At 37.0% G+C, this 8259-nt stretch overlaps 1 pseudogene; it reads left to right on the top strand.

The window, feature by feature from the left end:
- Positions 1-4339: 4339 nt before the first annotated feature.
- Positions 4340-7332, top strand: LOC119254959 (zinc finger protein 215-like; annotated as a pseudogene).
- The last annotated feature ends 927 nt before the right edge of the window (positions 7333-8259 follow it).

Raw genomic sequence — 8259 nt, 5'->3', positions numbered from 1 at the left:
AGTGTGAGCAAAAAAATAAGGAAAAAACCCAACATAAATAGAAACCCTGATGACAAAATTAAAGGGAATTTAGGGGACAAAACAAATTAAAATCATCAGAGAAATTTGAAATGATCTTACAACAGCCAAACGAGTGCAGTTCTATTGGAAAAGAATCATCAGTGAACAAGAAAGCTCTTAAATTTAAAATATGACTGGTAGAAATATTTTCTTTTTAATTAAATGAACACCTACAAGATCAAGTGAAACAAATCTATAACTCAAATTTTTTTTTAAATTTCAGCAGCTTTCAGAATGACTTCCATGGAGTGAATCTGGGCATAGAGAGGAGATAGTAGGGTGAAGACTGTTGATTTTTAATCATATAAGTTCTCATGTGCTAGTTTTGATTGTTTTTCCTTTTGCCATATAGAGTGATTCGCTTTTATTTGAAAAATTCCAAGATTTTAATTTTTTCACCATAAAATTTTGTTCATTACCTTTGGCATTTTGGGAAATACTTTTAGATTTTTCTATCATATTGTTACAGGGCAGGGAGAGGTGCACCCAGACCCTCCAAACCTGCCTATTCTAAATGGGTTCTGCCACCCCCGCATCAACACAAAAACATATGAGACTTTAATGGGAAGGAACTTTAATACAATTAGGAAACAAGACAGGAAAGGCAAAGAATCTAGTTTCTAAATAAGCACCCAAAGTTGCCCATCCCCTCGTGGGTAAAACTCCATCCAAATGGGAATGGCCCAGAGCAAGGCCCCAAAGCCTGCCACAAGTCTAAAGCATCTTCCAGTGGGGACCCACAGAAAAGGGTCAGAAACAACCAGACAAGCCCGGAAGGAAAAGAGCAAAATCAAAATCAAGATAAAAACCGCCATTGTCACCTCCCCTTGGGTCTCTCACCCACATCTGTGTCACCCAGTCCACGACCAAAAGGCAAGCACAGTTTCTTCACATGTCTCTTGGCCCCATGTGCCTCCTCCAGGTCTCCTTCTGCCTCCATCCTGCTTCCTTCCTCAGTCTCCTCTGCAGCTTCTCCTCTCTCTGCTCAGCTCCCCCCTCCATTTGGGTGGGGCAGGGAACCTGGAACCTCCCCCTTTCCTGGGGACCACCCTGTTACAATATCACTGCTTCAGTGTGCTGTACCTTCTGCTGTTTACTACTTCCAATTAATATTTTAAGTCTGCTAATTCATTTTTATATTTATCTTCATCTTATTCTGTTTTACCAAATGACTTACCCACTACTTCTACTTTGTGTTATTACAATGTATCCTTTTGAATAAGACAAGTGTCCACCAACTTTATAATCACATTTTTTTATTTTAGAACAATTTAGGTTTATCGAAATATTGAGAAGCTGGTACAGGATTCCTATATACCCTGTACCATTTCCTCCGTTAGTAACAAATTATAGTATATGTGTTACAATTGATAAAATAATATTGAAATATTAATGTTCTTACTGTATTAATATTTTGATTTTTTCCTAATGATTTTTTCCTTAACCTTAGTCTCACCCAGAATGTCACATTACATTGCATTGTCATATCCCCTTATGTTCCTCTTGGCTACAAGAGTTTCTCAGGCTTGTTTCTAATGAGGAATACTGGACAACTAGTTCATTGGGAGTCCATCCATTGGAATTTATCTGTTCCCCCCCACATGATTAGACTGGGGTTGGGGAGAATGATCAGAGATAAAATGCTCTTTCCACTACATGATCTCAAGGGTCCTATCAGTGTGATTTATCATTATTGATGTAACCTTGATCATCTGGCTGAGGTAGTGTTTGTCAGGTTTCCCCACTACAAATTTACTCTTTCTCCTTTCCCAAAGTATGCTCTTTGGAAGGAAATCACTATGCACTCAATGGGTGGAGGGTTATACTTAGAGGAATAAGTACATAAGTGATTTTAAATTCTTCTGCATGGAGCATTTGTCTATTCTTCCTCATTTGTTGATTCAGTCACACATCAGTATAACTTGTGGATATTTTATAGTTTGGATTGTAATCTGTTATTACTTTATTCTACTGCTCTAATTATTTCAACGTTGGCCGTTGGGTGCTCTTGCATTTGGTTCCTTGTATACCTTTGACATGCCCCAATAAATGTTCTGTATTGTTTTGTTTTTGAGCAAGTCTTTCCAGTCCTGTACTGCAGGGTACTCCAGGCTTATCTTGTATATCCCCTGCCCCAGTCGTAAAGTCAGCCATTTCTCCCACAGAGCCCTGGTACCTTTTATTGAAGAATGGCATTAGAAACCAAAATCTGGGAGTTAGGTGTTCTTGCAACTGGGGTATCCTTGCTTCTAGACCCACTCAGCTGACAGAACAAGGAAATATGTGTGTACACTAACCCCTGTATATACTCACATCTGTAGGTATTTTTATTTTCTCTTTTTATTAATTTTTTTCCCTCAGATCATTCTAGTCCCTGTAGCTCTCCCGCCACCATATCTATAGTTAAACTAAATACAAGTTCATAATGATATCTTCAATTGTAACCATTACCACATGGATCAGTCTAGCCTGTTGTCCTTGGTTATCTGTAAACTCTTACTCAAACATGAGAAACCTGGCTCTTATGAGCTGCATGCAGTTCATTCACTTGTTCATTCCAGCATACTTGGATAGCTGTGTTAGGATAGCTATATTCCATACCTCTGTGGAAATAACTTTATCAACCAGAGTATACTTTCTTTTGCCTCTAGTGTTACAGGTTCTGCTCATTTCCGAACATACAACTTTACAGAAAGTTATATTCCAAAATGTTCTTTTGTCCCAACTCTTCTGAGCATTGTGATCTCTGTATGTACTTCCCCTGTTCTGTTTACTAGTCCTTATGTGAATTGTTGAAAGATCTATTCAGGTGGACATTACAAATAGATGAGGACAGGAAATACTTTGTCCACACACTTTTGGTCAATCAGTAAGATCTAACAAGCTGACATAAGTTTGTGTATGATAATCTTTTGTGTGCTTACCATCTCCTAAGAAGTGAAGAATGTTCTTTTAATCCCTATAACTCAGATAGGTATTGTTATATCCATTTTGCAGTTGAGAAAACTCAAGTGTTGGTTAAATAAATTTGCTGAAGTTCATACACATAATAATAACTGGTATTTATTGATATCAATATGACTTGGAAGCATGTACTCTTAGCCACTGTATATTACCTCTAGCAGGGTTTCTTGGCCTTAGAATTATTGACATTTGGGGCTGGATAATTCTGGTATAAGGGGCTGTGTCATGCACTATAGTGTGTTTAGCAGCATCCCTAGCTTCCACTGTTAAATGCCAGTAACAGCTCCCATTTGTGGCAATCAAAACTGTCTCTGGATATTGCCAAATTTTTCCTGGTGGCAAATTTGCAGCTGTGAACTAATGGCCTAGAGGCTAATAATAAACATGACCCCTGAATATATGGACTGTGAGTAATATAGAAAGCTGTATCTGAATTTCCCTGAACGTGATGACTTTCATAATTAGGCAAGCCTTTCAGGGAACCCTGAGAACTTGTGCTCCCAGAATTGCCAGAGAGGTATTGGCTGCTATGGGATGGCTTTTCAGTGAGAATGCTTTCCACCCTGTGTAGGGCACTCTCATCTTGCATTTGAACTTTACTGTGAGGATTCCCACGAAGAAAAATGCCAGTTACCCCTCTGTTAGCAAACTGTTTTCTGTTCAACAGAAACATATTTGACTGATGGCAAATATGATATGGTAGCTTTGTGAGTCTAAATGTTTAGTAGAGCCTATATTATCCAGGTGAGGTTTGGCAGACAGGCCCAGAATGAGTTCTACCAATATGAAAATTTTGATTATTATGATCAGAGAATGTACTCTATGACATCCCTAAAATGAAGTGACTCACAGATACATGTTCTTACGTTTTTAAAATAATTGTCTCTTACCTTAATTTTAGTGCTTTTACCAGTTTTATTCATTTTATTGGTGTTTTAATAAGAATTTGGGAAGAGGTTTTTTAGGTATATCTAATATGATGCCTTAGTTTTAAAACAAGAATGATTTGTCTGTACAAGAGAAATCTAATTGCAGTTAAATTATAAAATTTTCCTTAACCAAATAACTATTTCATTTATCTTTTTTTGAGATTTGTTTGTCTTTTTGAGAGGTAACTGGGGTACAGGGACAGAGTATTTTTCTGTTCTAAAGAAGGAAAACATGCATGGCATGTTTTATTTTTCTTATTTTTCTTAGATAATTTTAATAATATTGTACTATTTTGTCAGCAGTGTACTAATACATATTCATCATCAAAATACAGGTCTTTTTTTTTTTTAGCTTCTCAGATACCTGAATATTTGGTTTGTGTCTGAAACTCCTAGAACTGATCTCCTACATAATTCGGCTGAATCATCACACTGCATATATATGATACATAATTGCTTAACTCAAACCTGAGAATTTGAATCCTGATAAGACAAATTTGAACTACAGTGGGAATTCTACCTAGGAAGATGCAGCCTTTGAATAAACTGATGGCTATCTGAAAACCTCAAAATCTGACTCCTTCTGAACAAAATGAGATTCTGAGAGCAAATATGTTTGGCAGCAGGAGAACACCCCAGTCATGGAGACATGTGATTCTGAGACCTGTCGTCGAAAATTTAGACATTTCCAGTATTTGGAAGGATCTGGGCCTCAGGAAGCCCTGAGCCAACTTTGGGAACTCTGTCTTCAGTGGCTGAGACCAGAGATTCATACAAAGAAGCAGATCCTAGAACTGTTGGTGCTAGAACAGTTCCTGACAATTCTCCCTGAAGAGGTCAGAGTTTGGGTGAATTTACAACATCCAAAGAACACCAAAGAAGTGGTTACCCTCTTGGGGGATGTGATTGAAATGCATAAAGACAAAGGTGGGTATATAGAAAACTGGAGGTAGCATAGTTGACCCTTCCTATATAAGGAGCAATTATCCTTTTCTGAGGCTAGAAGGTATCAAGGGCCAGATCATAAAGATCTTTAGTGTATTAGGAAGCCTGAGCTTTAGTCCATAGGCAATAGAGACAAACAACGAGATCTCACAGTTTAGAGTTTAATGATTTGGTTTGCCTTTAAAAAATATGTTGGTATCAGTGGAACAGGGGTCAACAGCTGAAGCAAGGCTAAATATTTTTGGAAATTTCAGAAATAAACTTTTAACTGGAGAATGGCCATTTGTTTATATTTACAGTTGCTTTCATGCCATGACCAGAATTGATTAGTTCTAACAAAGATTATATTCATTGCAAAGCCTAAACTATTTGCTATTTGGCTCTTTACAGAAAAAAATGTGTCACCTTTCTAATGTGGGCTCTGAAAACAGGAAAACCAGGTAGCAGACTATTGTATATTTGTCTATTGGATATTTGACAAGAAATGATGGGACAGTGGTGATTACTGTTACTGTGGCATATTTAGTCTTTCTCTTAAAAACGAATGAAGCACTGAGCAAAAGAAGAAAAACAGATAAGCAGATAGAAAAGAGTAATCAAGATCAAAGACTCAGGAAAGATGGTGTTTTGAGCTAAGAAAATTTTTAGGAAGTGAATGTTCAACTATGATGTAACAAATGTTCCTGTTAAGATTAATATTGGAAATAATTTATTGAAATTGTTGATTATGAAGCAGTTATTAAGCTTTATTTTGAACAGTTTTGGAGATGAAGTTGAGAGGCTGTTTATTTGTAGTGAGTTGTATTTCTCTCCTATTGCTGCTATAACAAATTATCGTAAACTTGGTACGTAAACTGGGTCAAGGAAGAAATCACAAGGGAAATTAAAGATTGAGGCTTTTATGTAATAACATGATTCTCAGGCTTCATACTTTCAAGTCATTAAAGTTAAAGGTGGCTGTAGAAACAATTTAGGCTTGTCAACTCTTTTTTTCATGAGCATTCTGAAATCAGTAACTATTATATACAAAAAGAAATTAAACATTAAAAATACAGTCTTTAAAACTGAATGAAATTTAATGTCATAGCAAACTTAAACTACATAATTTCTATTTTTTCTTATATCACCTTGAATCAATAAAGCATAATCGTTGGTCCATAGTTTGGCATTTGGGGATCATTGGTGTAACTGATGAATCTTGGCAAAACCTTAGGAATGTAATTCTTGGGTTACTTCTCATCAAAGGACTGGAGAAGAGAATTGGTTGCCGCTCATTTTATGTCCTGAAGGAGTCAGTTCAGTGTGGCCAGACTTACCTAAGTTTGTGTATAGTGTAACGCAGAGCAAAACAGAGGAAACAAACCCTAGAATAGAATTAATGTATGTAAGGCAGGGATTGGTTGGATAAAACTCAATAGAATTATAGCCGGTGGTGGCTAAGTTAGGCTTTAATTAGGACAGGATTAATTATTTTTGTAATCTATTGTAATCATACATGAGGCTTCAAAATAGTATGTTGGCTCTGTTGATGGAAATAATCACCACTGTGGTGAGGAAAGGTTAATAATGAAGCTTTATTTTTAGCTTCGAAAGTGAGGTCAACCCCAGGGAACAGTACCCAAAAAATCTCTAGTCAGCTGCTCCTGCTCTTCTGAGGTGTGGTTACCGGTTGTATACCATTGTGGAAAGTGGGCTGTTTATTGTAGAGCATATTAATTACTCTATAACAAAGTACTTGTTTTAGAAGTAAATGGTAATTTTCTAATATCCTTAGGTAAAAATAAGAGGTAGGTAACAGCATTGTATACATTTAGGGACTATCTCTGTGGTCAGAGGCAATCTGTGCATTAGAAACTCAAGAATTAGGTCACAAAATCTTAAAGAATGTCTCTTATGAACATAATAGGTCTGGTAAAAAAAAATCCCATTGTTTATGCTCAGCAGCGGCAACAGAGTGCAGGGGTTTGGAATTGTAGTGTGCTCGGTCTTTGGGCTACAAGGAGTCTTCACAGCCAAACTGTTCTATTTTTGTTGACGCTGGTGCTACGCAGCTCTTTCTATGCCCAATTTGATTTCTGCTTATTTTCTTCCATAACCCTCTTATCTCTGATCCAGTAGTTCTCAACTCCTGGTAGAATATCAGAATCCCTTCTACAGCTTTTTAAAAATGAAAGATCTGGACCCCACCCCTGGATATTCTGAGTGTTGGTAGGGACTGATATTTTTCAGAGTTCTAAAGATGGTTCCTATGAATAGCATGTTAAGACTACTATAATCATTAAAAGTTTCTCCAGGGAAAAAACTTGTCTCATTAATGTTTTGCTTCATTTTCTCAGGTATGCCCTGCAAGGATTCTGTCCTGCTCCAGAAGGGGTACATTAAAGAGGAGGAAATGGAAACTGACTCACCAACAGGCAAATTGCAGGTGAATTAGGTGCCACTCTACTGTCTTTTTTTGGTCTTTGTATACTGCTACCAAATAATTTACGCACATGAGACATCTTCTCCCACAGGATAGTGAATCTTTTAGTTGGTCATATATGCTTGGAAAATACTTTATCTTTGTATATTCTCTATACCTTGATTCTATCATGATTATAGATGATAATTGAAGCTGTAGAAATTACATTTACCCAAAGAATGCTCAGGATTAAAAGTGAAGGGGACAAAGGGCAGAATCCTGAGCAATCTCAACTTTGTAGACAGGAGTAGAAGAAACTTCAAAGGATACTGAAAAGAAGTAGCCAAAGTAATAGAAGAAAATGTGATGTCACTGACAGTAAAGGATGAGGATATTTGAAGGAGAAATCCTTTAAAGATTCAGTAAATAGCATGGGTAGTGTATTCCCTTATCGTGGAAATAACAAATGTGTGGGAGTAGAATCTAGGTTACAGAGGGAGAAGGTAAGGAAAAAGGCAAATTAACAGACTGCTAATTCATGGAGACTGGCTCTGAGGTAGAGCAAGGGAAGAGATGTATTTGCTTATATTTTTATTGAGTAATTTTGGTTTACAACACAGTGTAATTCAGAGGCACAGGATCACATTTTCTCAGATGCATGTCACCATGCCAAACCTACTACTGTGGTGTATTTTTGGTATATATTTAATGTGATAAAAGGTGCTGCAATAATAACAAGGTTGAGAATGCTGGCCAGGAAAGTGCAACAATTAATGGCTTGAAAGCCCTTATAAGACAGGAGGGGATTTATTCATTAGTGGTATTTATGTAGAGCCCAGTATGCCCAGACACTATTCTAAAGGCTGGGCATATTGTTGTATATTCACGTCATCCACCCTGTCCTTTCCAAATCAATTTCTTAGCTGGTAATATTTTGGGGGATGACCTGTGACTGAAAAG

This window comes from Talpa occidentalis, unplaced genomic scaffold (assembly GCF_014898055.3).
Source record: "Talpa occidentalis isolate TD23 unplaced genomic scaffold, MPIMG_talOcc4v2.1 talOcc4.3, whole genome shotgun sequence".
In the NCBI taxonomy this organism is placed as follows: domain Eukaryota; kingdom Metazoa; phylum Chordata; class Mammalia; order Eulipotyphla; family Talpidae; genus Talpa; species Talpa occidentalis.
Note: the sequence above shows the minus strand (reverse complement) of the source record. Positions and strands in the feature narration are given on the sequence as shown.